Raw genomic sequence first — 15,636 nt, 5'->3', positions numbered from 1 at the left:
TCATCATTTATTTCAACTTTGACATTTTTAAAATTTAATTAATTTCATTGACAAGCAATTCTATTATGGTCATACTCGTGTTTGCTAGCGGCTACGATTTCAGTACTATTGAAGATCGTTGTTCCTTCTCAACTCTGGTAATATTCTTTTCACAAAATACAACCAATAGTACGTTAATGTTAAATCTTACTTGTGAAAAGTAATCCCCCCCCCCGATTCCTATTTTCAACAGTTCGCTCATTTGAGCAGGAAAAGGCTGAACACCATCTTTGTTTTCTACATGTCAACTATCAGTTTAGGCTCCTCATCACCACTTCAAGATGGCGGCCAAATTTCTCGCGTCACAGCAGCCAATGCTGCGTTTACTTATAAGATGTCTATGGTGTAAAGTACCCTTTCTAAAAGCCACTTCCTGAAAAGTCAAGTATGTGGGGAGGCCATTTTGTATATTTCTGTTTTTAAAAACATGCTAAAAACAGATTTTATATATATTTACAGACACAAGTGTTTGTTTTAGGTGACTAAGTATATGATTATATTAGTTTAAAAATGCCAGTATTTCCTCATTACATTCCGATATGTTAGGCATATTTGGGGGAGGAGGGGGGTTAAAATCCATTCAATAAGTTAATTAATTAACATTAATTTCAAAAAGAAAAACAAACGTTTAAATCATAAATATTGTGTGGAAAACAATAAAATAAAATGTGCCCCAAATGTTCAGCCCCGAGCGAGTGCTCGAATCATTGTTCCCAGTCGGACCTTTTCAGCGACGGACACACGAGCAGCAACAAGGAGGCAGTGTAAAGTGCCGACACGGAAACTTGGTCAAGTCTTTGTAAGTAGTTATTGTGTATATAAATATTTTGTTTGTTTCGGATTAAAATCTCTGACTCGTTAATGTTCTTTGTATTCGCCTTGTTTTGTGGCTGAGCAACACCTGACGACCAACGCTTGTCCGGACTTGTAGTGCTAAATTTGACCAAAAGAGGGCGACATTCGCTACACCTCAGGTTTGTTGGCGTTAAGTCACATTCATTTGTTTGCAATGTTTCTTGTTGTTTATTTTGTGAATGTTTTAACACTAGTTCAGCTTATTTCGAACATGCACACGATACAATGTAATGCATCGCATATTTCCAGTTGTTTCATTACAGCACGTCCGAAAAGGAGTAGGAAGAAGCAGATTTTATTTAATCCTCCACCTTTTTATTCCATAGCAATTTTATCCCATTTACTTGTTCTTTGTAACAGAACAGTGAATAAATAAATCATAAATGAATAATATACTATAGTAAGGAAACAAATATGAAATACATAAAAGAAAAGAAAAAAAAGGTCCAAGATGTTCATAATTATTGTTCTGTGTACTTTGTGAACACTTGTAGTTTGAACAGTCTTAAACTGAACCATATCGGTGCTTTATTTGATTTCTTTGCTTAATCCGTTCCATAATTTAATTCCACATACTGATATGCTAAAGGTTTTAAGTAGAGATGTCCGATAATGGCTTTTTTGCCGATATTCCGATATTGTCCAACTCTTAATTACCGATTCCGATATCAACCGATATATACAGTTGTGGAATTAACACATTATTATGCCTAATTTTGTTGTGATGCCCCGCTGGATGCATTAAACAATGTAACAAGTTTTTCCAAAATAAATCAACTCAAGTTATGGTAAAAAATGCCAACATGGCACTGCCATATTTATTATTGAAGTCACAAAGCGCTTTTTTTTTTTTAACACGCCTCAAAACAGCACCTTGGAATTTGGGACATGCTCTCCCTGAGAGAGCATGAGGAGGTTGGGGGGGCGGGGTTTAGGGTAAGGGGTAGCGGGGGGTGTATATTGTAGCGGGCGGAAGAGTTAGTGCTGCAAGGGGTTCTGTGTATTTGTTTTGTTGTGTTACGGTGCGGATGTTCTCCCGAAATGTGTTTGTCATTCTTGTTTGGTGTGGGTTCATAGTGTGGCGCATATTTGTAACAGTGTTAAAGTTGTTTATACGGCCACCCTCAGTGTGACCTGTATGGCTGTTGACCAAGTATGCTTTGCATTCACTTGTGTGTGTGAAAAGCCGTAGATATTATGTGATTGGGCCGGCACGCAAAGGCAGTGCCTTTAAGGTTTATTGGCGCTCTGTACTTCTCCCTACGTCCGTGTACACAGCGGCGTTTTAAAAAGTCATAAATTTTACTTTTTGAAACCGATACTGATAATTTTGAAACCGATACCGATAATTTCCGATATTACATTTTAAAGTATTTATCGGCCGACAATATCGGCAGTCCAATATTATCGGACATCCCTAGTTTTAAGTGTTGTACGAGCATACAGAAGTTTTAAATTGAATTTTCCTCTACTAAATACTAAACTATTTGATTTATGTAAAATGCACACTGGACATCATTTTATAATGTTTATTTCATGTTTATATTGTCAGTCTTACACATTCGACCGAAGAAGAAAAGAAATAGTCAAATAAAACTAGAAAGAAACTCAAAAAGAAGGAACATCAACTCTCGACAACTTCTGGGGCTTCTGTTCTTTCATGCTGTTGACTATCTGGAGGCAAGTAGCGAGGGCAGAATAACAAACCGCTACAGTAGTTTTATGAAGTAATGTGATAATAATGTGCAGTCATCACAATACCTTAGAGAGTGGACTTCTACGATATCTTCTTCCAGCTCTATCCAACGCACTTATCTGCAGCTTCTCCATACTTTCATGGATAAATGTCCGCCGTTTGAATATCCTCTTAAAGTGCCTGGACTAATTCTGCTTCAGTGTGGTGCAGACTAGCAGTGTTACGCTCCAACTTCACATTAAGATAGCCCGCCAGCTAAGTGCTCTCTTATGCTTTTGATGATTTATTTCTTGAATTCAATGAGTATTATCCATTTCTCAGCACTGTCCTTCACACGCACTTTCTTCCTTCCCATGGTTGGAAAAACAAAGTTATTTCCATCTCGAGCTAGCTAGTAAGACCGGATGTTTTGGTCCGATCTTACCGAATTCACTGCAGGGGACGATTGTTGAAAGGAAGTTTATTTATCCTTTTTTTTTTTTCGCTTATCTGCTATAGACACGAGAGAACCGCTTGACAACCTAAAACTAGTTTTGTAAAACCCCAAATAGTAAATAAAAAAGGCGATTTGCGTGGAATATTCCTGCAAACCTATTTCCAGCCCTTTCCTGCTCCGTCACTAATACAAACCCTGTTTCCATATGAGTTGAGGAATTGTGTTAGATGTAAATATAAACAGAATACAATGATTTGCAAATCATTTTCAACTCATATTCAATTGAATGCACTACAAAGCCAACATATTTGATGTTCAAACTCATAAACTTTATTTTTTTTTGCAAATAATAATTAACTTAGAATTTCATGGCTGCAACACGTGCCAAAGTAGTTGGGAAAGGGCATGTTCACCACTGTGTTACATGGCCTTTCCTTTTAACAACACTCAGTAAACTTTTGGGAACTGAGGAGACACATTTTTTAAGCTTCTCAGGTGGAATTCTTTCCCATTCTTGCTTGATGTACAGCTTAAGTTGTTCAACAGTCCGGGGGTCTCCGTTGTGGTATTTTAGGCTTCATAATGTGCCACACATTTTCAATGGGAGACAGGTCTGGACAAAAGGCAGGCCAGTCTAGTACCCGCACTCTTTTACTAGGAAGCCACGTTGATGTAACACGTGGCTTGGCATTGTCTTGCTGAAATAAGCAGGGGCGTCCATGGTAACGTTGCTTGGATGGCAACATATGTTGCTCCAAAACCTGTATGTACCTTTCAGCATTAATGGTGCCTTCACAGATGTGTAAGTTACCCATGTCTTGGGCACTAATACACCCCCATACCATCACAGATGCTGGCTTTTACACTTTGCGCCTAGAACAATCCGGATGGTTCTTTTCCTCTTTGGTCTGGAGGACACGACGTCCAGTTTCCAAAAACAATTTGAAATGTGGACTCGTCAGACCACAGAACACTTTTCCACTTTTTATCAGTCCATCTTAGATGAGCTCAGGCCCAGCGAAGCCGACGGCGTTTCTGGGTGTTGTTGATAAACGGTTTTCGCCTTGCATAGGAGAGTTTTAACTTGCACTTACAGATGTAGCGACCAACTGTAGTTACTGACAGTGGGTTTCTGAAGTGTTCTTGAGCCCATGTGGTGATATCCTTTACACACTGATGTCGCTTGTTGATGCAGTACAGCCTGAGGGATCGAAGGTCACGGACTTAGCTGCTTACGTGCAGTGATTTCTCCAGATTCTCTGAACCCTTTGATGATATTACGGACCGTAGATGGTGAAATCCCTAAATTCCTTGCAATAGCTGGTTGAGAAAGGTTTTTCTTAAACTGTTCAACAATTTGCTCACGCATTTGTTGACAAAGTGGTGACCCTCGCCCCATCCTTGTTTGTGAATGACTGAGCATTTCATGGAATCTACTTTTATACCCAATCATGGCACCCACCTGTTCCCAATTTGCCTGTTCACCAAATAAGTGTTTGATGAGCATTCCTCAACTTTATCAGTATTTATTGCCACCTTTCCCAACTTCTTTGTCACGTGTTGCTGGCATCAAATTCTACAGTTAATGATTATTTGCAAAAAAAAAAAAATGTTTATCAGTTTGAACACCAAATATGTTGTCTTTGTAGCATATTCAACTGAATATGGGTTGGAAATGATTTGCAAATCAATGTATTCCGTTTATATTTACATCTAACACAATTTCCCAACTCATATGGAAACGGGGTTTGTAATTGAACACAATAGAATATTCCGCTTTGGGAAGCAGAGGTCACAGGATGGACCCCATGGTTGTGTCAAAAAGTACAAACCGGACGATAAAATCTATAGCAGCGATTTTTTTTCAAACTGGTACGCCAAAGAATCACTTGGTTAAACTACAGTGTTTAATTTTCCTATATTCAAACTGTATGTGGCCAAAGATAGGAATTATACATTTGTTAAATAAAACCTCTGCCTTGTTGTTAATTAGTGTTTAGGCCTATTACGCTACTGTGTTTAATGTTGGTCATTATGGTGGTACCAAGTGTTTTCTGGGGTGGTGAAAAGAGTTAGGAGGTAGCTCTACGGTAAAACATAAACAACGACGTTGTTATAACCGCACTTTCTAAGCCCCGCCCCCGCCCGGCGGCCTGTGACGTCACAACGAGCGCGTCACCGCCAGGTCATGTGACAGGATACACTTCAGAGGAGTCGTCCGAAAGGCCCAAATTTGATCAGTATGGATTTCTGCGTATTAATTATGCATGACATGGACTCGACCACCGCTTGATTGGGTTAAAGCACCCCCCAACCCCCCACATCAAGACGTCCATCCAATCAGGTTAGGACCCCCCCCCCCTAAAATCCCTTCCTTATCTAAAAAGATTTGTCTGAGAGTGTTTGTGACATTTCATCATCCTAATAAGTTGTTGTTGTTCAGCCTCTTTCTCTGCTATCACACATGCTTATCTTTACACCACACTTTATTAGTTGCAACTGTGTGTGTGTGTGTGTGCGTGTGCGTGTGCGTGTGCGTGTGTATGTGTGTGTGAGAGAGAGAGAGTGACCCAACACACACAAAAAAACAGTAGGTTTTTAACTGGTTTTGTCTATAACATATTACAGTTTTTGTTATTGTTTTATGGTTTTAATTAGAGATGTCCGATAATGGCTTTTTTGCCGATATTGTCCAACTCTTAATTACCGATTCCGATATCAACCGATACCGATATATACAGTCGTGGAATTAACACATTATTATGCCTAATTTTGTTGTGATGCATTAAACAATGTAACAAGGTTTTCCAAAATAAATCAACTCAAGTTATGGAAAAAAATGCCAACATGGCAATGCCATATTTATTATTGAAGTCAGAAAGTGCATTTTTTTTTTTTAACATGCCTCAAAACAGCAGGTTGGAATTTGGGACATGCTCTCTGAGAGCATGAGGAGGTTGAGGTTGGGGGGTGGCGGGGGGTGTATATTGTAGCGTCCCGGAAGAGATAGTGCTGCAAGGGGTTCTGGGTATTTGTTCTGTTGTGTTTATGTTGTGTTACGGTGCGGATGTTCTCCCGAAATGTGTTTGTCATTCTTGTTTGGTGTGGGTTCACAGTGTGGCGCATATTTGTAACAGTGTTGAAGTTGTTTATACGGCCACCCTCAGTGTGACATGTATGGCTATTGATCAAGTATGCCTTGCATTGACTTATGTGTGTGTAAATGGCGCACATATTGTGTGACTGGGCCAGCACGCTGTTCGTATAGAGCAGGGGTCGGCAACCCGCCGCCCTTGTGGCTCTCTGGAGCTTTTTAAAAAATGTATGAAAAATGGAAAAAGATGAGAGGGAAATTTTTTTTTGTTTTGATATGGTTTCTGTAGGAGGACAAACATGACACAAACCTCCCTAATTGTTACAAAGCACACTGTTTATATTAAACATGCTTCACTGATTCGAGTATTTGGCGAGCACCGTTTTGTCCTACTAATTTTGGCGGTCCTTGAACTCACCTTAGTTTGTTTTCATGTATAACTTTCTCCGACTTTCTAGGACGTGTTTTATGCCACTTCTTTTTCTGTCTCATTTTGTCCACCAAACTTTTAAGGTTGTGCATGAATGCACAAAGGTGAGTTGATGTTATTGACTTGTGTGGAGTGCTAATCGGACATATTTGGTCACTGCAATCTAATCGATGCTAACATGCTATTTAGGCTAGCTATATGTACATATTGCATCATTATGCCTCGTTTGTAGCTATATTTGAGCTCATTTAGTTTCCTTTAAGTCCTCTTAATTCAATTTATATCTCATGACACACTATCTGTATGTAATATGGCTTTTAATTTTTTGCGGCTCCAGACAGATTTGTTTTTGTATTTTTGATCCAATATGGCTCTTTCAACATTTTGGGTTGCCAACCCCTGGTATAGAGGAAAAGTGGACGCGACGACAGGTTGTAGAGAACGCTAAAGGCAGTGCCTTTAAGGCACGCCCCCAATATTGTTGTCCTGGTGGAAATCGGGAGAAATTCGGGAGAGTGGTTGCCCCGGGAGATTTTCGGGAGGGGCACTGAAATTCAGAAGTCTTCCGGGAAAATCGTGAGGGTTGGCATGTATGCCCTACGTCCATGTTTACCGGATATGTACCACTCCGTACAGCAGCGTTTTAAAAAGTCATTAATTTTACTTTTTGAAACCGATACCGATTATTTCCGATATTACATTTTAAAGCATTTATCGGCCGATAATATCGGACATCTCTAGTTTTAATGTTATTAAAGTGTAATTTATGTGTTATTATTCATAACTAGCCCTCTTAACAATGTCATAATATCAACAAACTTGTCTCATTCGTTTGTGCAACATTTGTGCTGCAATGTTTTTTTTTAATCTATTATAGTTTTTATGTTATTAACATGTTATTATTCATAAGAAGCTCCCACCTTGTCAAAGTCTCCCCAAACCAGTTGTTTGTGCTGGTTTTGTTCTTTTTTTTTGTGTCTGTTATAGTTTTTATTTTACTAATGTTTCATGGTTTTTATGTTTAAACGTGTTATGATTCATAACCAGCCCCCAACTATGTCAAAATCTCCCCAAACTTGGTCCGAACGTTTGTGCTGCAAATATTTTTGGTTTAACAGTCATAGTGTTTGTTATTAACGTTTTGTGGGGCTGGTTATGAATCATTAAACATTAATAACATACAAGCTATACAACATTAACAACATAAAATCTATGATAGTTAGACAAAAACTGTTTGCAACACAAAGCAGCACAAACGAATGAGTCGAGTTTTTGACAACTGTGGTGGCAAATCATTAATAAAATAATGGTAAATCATTACTAAGAATATGGCAATATGATGAGTAAGAATATGGCAAATCATTAATAAAATAAAAGCAAGTCATTAGTAAGAATATGGCAAATAATTAGTAAGAATAGGGCTAATCATGAATAAGAATATGGAAAATCATGAATAAGAATATGGCAAATAATTAGTAAGAATATGGAAAAACAATAATTAGAATATGGCAAATAATTACAAACCCGTTTCCATATGATTTGGGAAATTGTGTTAGATGTAAATATAAACGGAATACAATGATTTGCAAATCCTTTTTAACCCATATTCAATTGAATGCACTGCAAAGACAAGATATTTGATGTTCAAACTCATAAACTTTTTTTTTTTTTTGCAAATAATAATTAACTTAGAATTTCATGGCTGCAACACATGCCAAAGTAGTTGGGAAAGGGCATGTTCACCACTGTGTTACATGGCCTTTCCTTTTAACAACACTCAGTAAACGTTTGGGAACTGAGGAGACACATTTTTGAAGCTTCTCAGGTGGAATTCTTTCCCATTCTTGCTTGATGTACAGCTTAAGTTGTTCAACAGTCCGAGGGTCTCCGTTGTGGTATTTTAGGCTTCATAATGCGCCACACATTTTCAATGGGAGAAAGGTCTGGACTACAGGCAGGCCAGTCTAGTACCCGCACTCTTTTACTATGAAGCCACGTTGATGTAACACGTGGCTTGGCGTTGTCTTGCTGAAATAAGCAGGGGCGTCCATGGTAACGTTGCTTGGATGGCAACATATGTTGCTCCAAAACCTGTATGTACCTTTCAGCATTAATGGCGCCTTCACAGATGTGTAAGTTACCCATGTCTTGGGCACTAATACACCCCCATACCATCACAGATGCTGGCTTTTCAACTTTGTGCATATAACAATCCGGATGGTTCTTTTCCTCTTTGGTCCGGAGGACATGATGTCCACAGTTTCCAAAAACAATACAGCAACAAGCTGTAATATCTTACTGAGATCATTTAGGACCAAAACACTTAAAACATGGCTGCGCAAGTCCCGGGATGCCCAAAATGTCCATAACACACCCAGCCGAGTCCCACGGGGAGGGACTCGGCTGGAGTCCCAAAAATGTTCAAAATACCTACCCAGGTTCGAGTTCCACAAGCCCCGCCGCCGGCCGGGATGCCCAAAATGTCCAAAACGCGCCCAGCAAAGTCCCACGGGAAGGCGGGGAGAAAAGTGAGAAAAGTCGGTAAAATGTTCAAAAATCACACCCTGGTTCGAGTGCCACAAGTCTTAAGACTTGTGGCACTCCATGTAGGACTCGAACCTGGGTGTGTTATGGACATTTTGGGCATCCCGGGACTTGCGCGGCGGTACTTGTGGGACTCGAACCTGGGTAGGTATTTTGAACATTTTTGAGGACTTTTGACGACTTTTCTCACTTTTCTCCCCCACTTCCTGTGGGACTTTGCTGGGTGCGTTTTGGACATTTTTTGCATCCCGGGACTTTTGCGGCCGGCGACGGGACTTGTGGGACTTGAACCTGGGTAGGTATTTTGGACAAAATTGGGACTTTTGGCCACCTTTTCCCCTCTTCTTGCCCGCCTTCCTGTGCACCATTGCTGGGTGTGTTTTGGACATTTGGACAAAAATAGTTTCAAGCATGTTTTACTCAATATAGGTCATCAAATCTCAGCAACAAGCTGTAATATCTTACTGAGATCATTTAGGACCAAAACCCTTAAAACAAGTAAAACACTGTAACATAAAATCTTATGTATGGCCGCGCAAGTCCCGGGATGCCCAAAATGTCCATAACACACCCAGCCGAGTCCCACGGGGAGGGACTCGGCTGAAGTCCCAAAAATGTTCAAAATACCTACCCAGGTTCGAGTCCCACAAGTCCCGCCAAATGTTTATTTAGAAAATTTTGGGGACTTTTGCCGACTTTTCCAAATTTTATACCACCGCCCCCAGCAAAGTCCCACGAGAAGGCGGGGAGAAAAGTGAGAAAAGTCGGTAAAATTTTCAAAAATCACACCCTGGTTCGAGTGCCACAAGTCTTAAGACTTGTGGCACTCCATGTGGGACTCGAACCTGGGTGTGTTATGGACATTTTGGGCATCCCGGGACTTGCGCGGCGGGACTTGTGGGACTCGAACCTGGGTAGGTATTTTGAAAATTTTTGGGGACTTTTGACGACTTTTCTTACTTTTCTCCCCCACTTCCCGTGGGACTTTGCTGGGTGCGTTTTGGACATTTTTTGAATCCCAGGACTTGTGCGGCCGGCGACGGGACTTGTGGGACTCGAACCTGGGTAGGTATTTTGGACAAAATTGGGACTTTTGACTATTTTGGCCACCTTTTCCCCTCTTCTTCCCCGCCTTCCTGTGCACCATTGCTGGGTGTGTTTTGGACATTTGGACAAAGATAGTTTCAAGCATGTTTTACTCAATATAGGCCATCAAATCTCAGCAACAAGCTGTAATATCTTACTGAGATCATTTAGGACCAAAACACTTAAAACAAGTACCGTATTTTTCGGACTATAAGTCACAGTTTTTATCATAGTTTGGCCGGGCTCCAGTGCGACTTATATGTTTTTTTCCTTCTTTATAATGCATTTTCGGCAGGTGCGACTTATACTCCGGTGCGACTTATACTCCGAAAAATACGGTAAAACACTCTAACACAGTGGTTCTTAACCTTGTTGGAGGTACCGAACCCCACCAGTTTCATATGCGCATTCACCGAACCCTTCTTTAGTGAAAAAAAATAAAAAATAAAAAAATTTCAAATTCAAGACAAAGTTATGTTTTTGTAACACTTTAGTATGGGGAACATATTCTAAGTAACAAAGACTTAATTTAGAGTTATTTGGTTAGGGTTAGAGGGTTAGGGCTATAATAAGGCATTAATAAGTACTTAATAATGACTAGTTAAGAGCCAATATGTTACTAATTTGCATGTTAATAAGCAACTATTTAATGATGACTATGTTCCCCATACTAAAGTGTTACCATGTTTTTTTACTGGTGCACAAAATGAACCGTGCATGAACATCACCTTGTTCAAACAACAAAACCAACACAGTGCATAAACTCACAACAAATTACACACCTGCAAATCAGTCTGACTTCTGCTGTTGTCGTATCCGTAACACGCCGATAGGGAGAAGTTTTTATTTACACGATGAGTCGGGTGTGTTTTTTTTTTTTTTATATATATATATAAATGTTTTTATTAAATTTGACAGGTATTACAATATACCTGTCTCGCTTTTCTTATTATCGGTATCGCTTTTTTTTTTCTTTTTTTCTTTTTTTTAATTAAATCAACATAAAAAACACAACATACACTTACAATTAGTGCACCAACCCAAAAAAAACCTCCCTTGGTTAGGTTGGTAGGTAGAAATTACCCTTTGGTCCTTTGAAACTGTAAATATGTTCACATTTTCTACAGGAATAGCAGTCATTTTAAAAAGCAAAAAAACAATCGAAGTTGTAAATATTTATTATTAATTAATAAAAAAATTTTTTAGCACGTTAATGCATCAGTTGCAATTAAAAGATTGAAAGAAGATTTCAACTAAATATATTATCGGCCGATAAATGCGTTAAAATGTAATATCGGACATTATCAGTATCGTTTTTTTTTTTTTATCGGTATCGTTTTTGTTTTTGTTTTTTTTTATAAATTAAATCAACATAAAAAACATTAGTCACATTTTCCCCTTTTTTTCCCACCTACTTCCAAGAACAGCAACCCAACAAATACCTCATACACACAACCCCCGCAGGTCCTACATACAGTAAGTTAAAGGTACAGTCACAAATGGAAAATAATTAGTACATCACTTTCTTCTCAACATAGGCAGATAGTAAATATACACCCAGAATAAATATAAATAAAAAACAAAAAGGAAGCTGGTTTATGAAAGGTGAACTTTTCATGTGTGAGTTGACCTCCGCCGAACCCCTGAGCCCGACTCACGGAACCCCTAGGGTTCAATCGAACCCAGGTTAAGAACCACTGGGTTAGAGTGTCCGCCCTGAGATCGGTAGGTTGTGAGTTCAAACCCCGGCCGAGTCATACCAAAGACTATAAAAATAGGACCCATTACCTCCCTGCTTGGCACTTACCATCAAAGGTTGGAATTGGGGGTTAAATCACCAAAAAAATTATTCCCATAATATCCCATAAAATCTGCTTTGTGAGAAGAATGATCTTATTAGACAGAAAATAAGCAAATATCACCCTTATTTGAGATATTTAATCTTACTTAGATTTCAGTTTTTGCAGTGTGGCAAAGCTTAGCACAATAATGTAGACCTTGACAATGTAAATAACAGAGATGTCCGATGATATCGGCATGCCGATATTATCGGCCGATACATGCTTTAAAATGTAATATTGGAAATTATCGGTATCGCTTTTCTTATTATCGGTATCGCTTTTTTTTTTTTTTTTTAATTAAATCAACATAAAAAACACAACATACACTTACAATTAGTGCACCAACCCAAAAAAACCTCCCTTGGTTAGGTTGGTAGGTAGAAATGACCCTTTGGTCCTTTGAAACTGTAAATATGTTCACATTTTCTTCAGGAATAGAAGTCATTTTAAAAAGCAAAAAAACAATCGAAGTTGTAAATATTTATTATTAATTAATTAAAAAAATTTAGCACGTTAATGCATCGTTTGCAAATAAAAGATTGAAAGAAGATTTCAACTAAAGATGTTCGATAATATCGGCCTGCCGATATTATCGGCCGATAAATGCGTTAAAATGTAATATCGGAAATTATCGGTATCGCTTTTCTTATTATCGGTATCGCTTTTTTTTTTCTTTTTTTCTTTTTTTTAATTAAATCAACATAAAAAACACAACATACACTTACAATTAGTGCACCAACCCCAAAAAAACCTCCCTTGGTTTTAGGTTGGTAGGTAGAAATTACCCTTTGGTCCTTTGAAACTGTAAATATGTTCACATTTTCTACAGGAATAGCAGTCATTTTAAAAAGCAAAAAAACAATCGAAGTTGTAAATATTTATTATTAATTAATAAAAAAAAATTTTTAGCACGTTAATGCATCAGTTGCAATTAAAAGATTGAAAGAAGATTTCAACTAAATATATTATCGGCCGATAAATGCGTTAAAATGTAATATCGGACATTATCAGTATCGTTTTTTTTTTTTATCGGTATCGTTTTTGTTTTTTTGTTTTTTTATAAATTAAATCAACATAAAAAACACAAGATACACTTACAATTAGTACACCAACCGAAAAAACCTTCCTTCCCCATTCACACTCATTCACACAAAAGGGTTGTTTCTTCCTGTTATTAATATTCTGGTTCCTACATTATATATCAATATATATCAATACAGTCTGCAAGGGATACAGTCCGTAAGCACACATGATTGTGCGTGCTGCTGGTCCACTAATAGTACTAACCTTTAACAGTTCATTTTACTCATTTTCATTAATTACTAGTTTCTATGGAACTGTTTTTATATTGTTTTACTTTCTTTTTTATTCAAGAAAATGTTTTTAATTTATTTATATTATTTTATTTTATTAATTATTAAAAGAAGGACCTTATCTTCACCATATCTGGTTGTCCAAATTAGGCATAATAATGTGTTAATTCCACAACTGCATATATCGGTAATTAAGAGTTGGACAATATCAGATATCGGCAAAAAGACATTATCGGACATCCCTAGTAAATAATCATATTGGCAAAAACTAGGTCATAAATGTCAATATTTCTGAGCGCTGCTTTCTGCTTCTATCAGCGTCCCAAACGTGTCCTTGCCCGTCCCCACAGCACTCGGCATCCGCCCGCAGACACCGCATCCATCACGCCGCCTGCTCTTAACCTATTAGCATACGGTTAGCAACATGGCCGTCGCCCCAACCCCGGCGGGCGGCCGCTAAAAGCCTGGGCGAAGGGGAAAAGGGGGCCAAAATGCAAAACGGATAGGAATTAGGACGTCGGCGGGGGACCACGCTGCTGTGTAAATGACGTCCCACAATGCACTGTGGCGCGCGGCTGCTAGCCGCAATTAGCTTGGCCATGCGTCATGGCGGACGGCGATGCCCTTCCCCCGCCCTCTAATCCAATCACAGGAAGTTATTTATTTGTTTATTTATTTTCTTATCAGGGCGGAAGATTCTTCCTTCTTCCTCAAGACCATCGACCCGCTTGCTGCTAGCTTGTCTGCGGTGGCGGGTGATGCTTTGCTGATAGACTGTGTGTGTGTGTGTGTGTGTGTGTGTGTGTGTGTGTGTGTGTGTGTGTGTGTGTGTGTGTTCTGGCAATGCCTACGTAATGGGGACATCGCTCTGTTTACACACTCACCTTAAGGGGACCTCTGACGGTATGGGGACAAAAAAACAGGTCCCCTAAAGGGAAACCTTTTTAAATGATAGTCAGATCCATTCTGAAGATGAGTACCGTATTTTTTCGGAGTATAAGTCGCACCGGAGTATAAGTCGCACCGGCCGAAAATGCATAATAAAGAAGGAAAAAAACATATATAAGTCGCATTTTTTGGGGACTTTTATTTGATAAAAGCCAACGCCAAGAATAGACATTTGAAAGGCAATTTCAAATAAATAAAGAATAGTGAACAACAGGCTGAATAAGTATACGTTATACATACTTGCCAACCCTCCCGGATTTTCCGGGAGACTCCCGAAATTCAGCGCCTCTCCCGAAAACCTCCCGGGACAAATTTTCTCCCGAAAATCTCCCGAAATTCAGGCGGAGCTGGAAGCCACGCCCCCTCCAGCTCCATGCGGACCTGAGTGACGTCAGGTGCGCAACACCACGTAAATCGTTGGCCAACCAAAAAGTAACCCCAGTACGCTATAGCCAACATTCACCAGGAGATGGCAACAGACAAACATAGATCACTCGATTACATTCCTCCCCTTTTAGAAATGTATAGAAGTTACTCAAAATAAATAAACAACCCAACCAAAAAATGCAGCAGCTCAATTAAAAAACTGTACTTAAGCCACATTCTTTTTTTTTTTTTTTAGGACTGAACTCTTAACCCTCATTTGTAAACAATAACATGCTTATTATACAAACAGTGTTTGTACACATTTAACACAGATTTTTATACTGTCTTCAGAGATTCAGTTTTTTTGGTGGTACTCGAAACCTTTCTGGGTACCAGCGAAAGGGTGTTCAGCATGGTTAGAAAAATAGTGACAGAGAATAGAACAGGGATGGACAATTCAACCCTTAACTCAACAATGAGTAGATGAGTGTTATGTGTGTGTATATGTGTCAATAAATGAACACTGAAATTCAAGTATTTATTTTATTTATATATATATATATATTGTGTATATATATATATATATACATATAAATATATATATATATATATATATATATATATATATATATATATATATATATATATATATATATATATATATATATATATATATATATATATATATAGAGAGAGAGAGAGATATATATATATATATAGATATATATATATAATAAAATAAATATATACTGTTTATAGCTAGAATTCACTGAAAGTCAAGTATTTCTTATATATATATATATATATATATATATATATATATATATATATATATATATATATATATGTGTAAATATACTCCTCCCCTCTTAGCCACGCCCCCACCCCACCCCGACCACGCCCCCACCCCCCACCTCCCGAAATCGGAGGTCTCAAGGTTGGCAAGTATGACGTTATATGAGGCATGAATAACCAACTGAGAACGTGT

This window comes from Nerophis lumbriciformis, linkage group LG04 (genome assembly GCF_033978685.3).
Source record: "Nerophis lumbriciformis linkage group LG04, RoL_Nlum_v2.1, whole genome shotgun sequence".
Taxonomy (NCBI): domain Eukaryota; kingdom Metazoa; phylum Chordata; class Actinopteri; order Syngnathiformes; family Syngnathidae; genus Nerophis; species Nerophis lumbriciformis.
Note: the sequence above shows the minus strand (reverse complement) of the source record.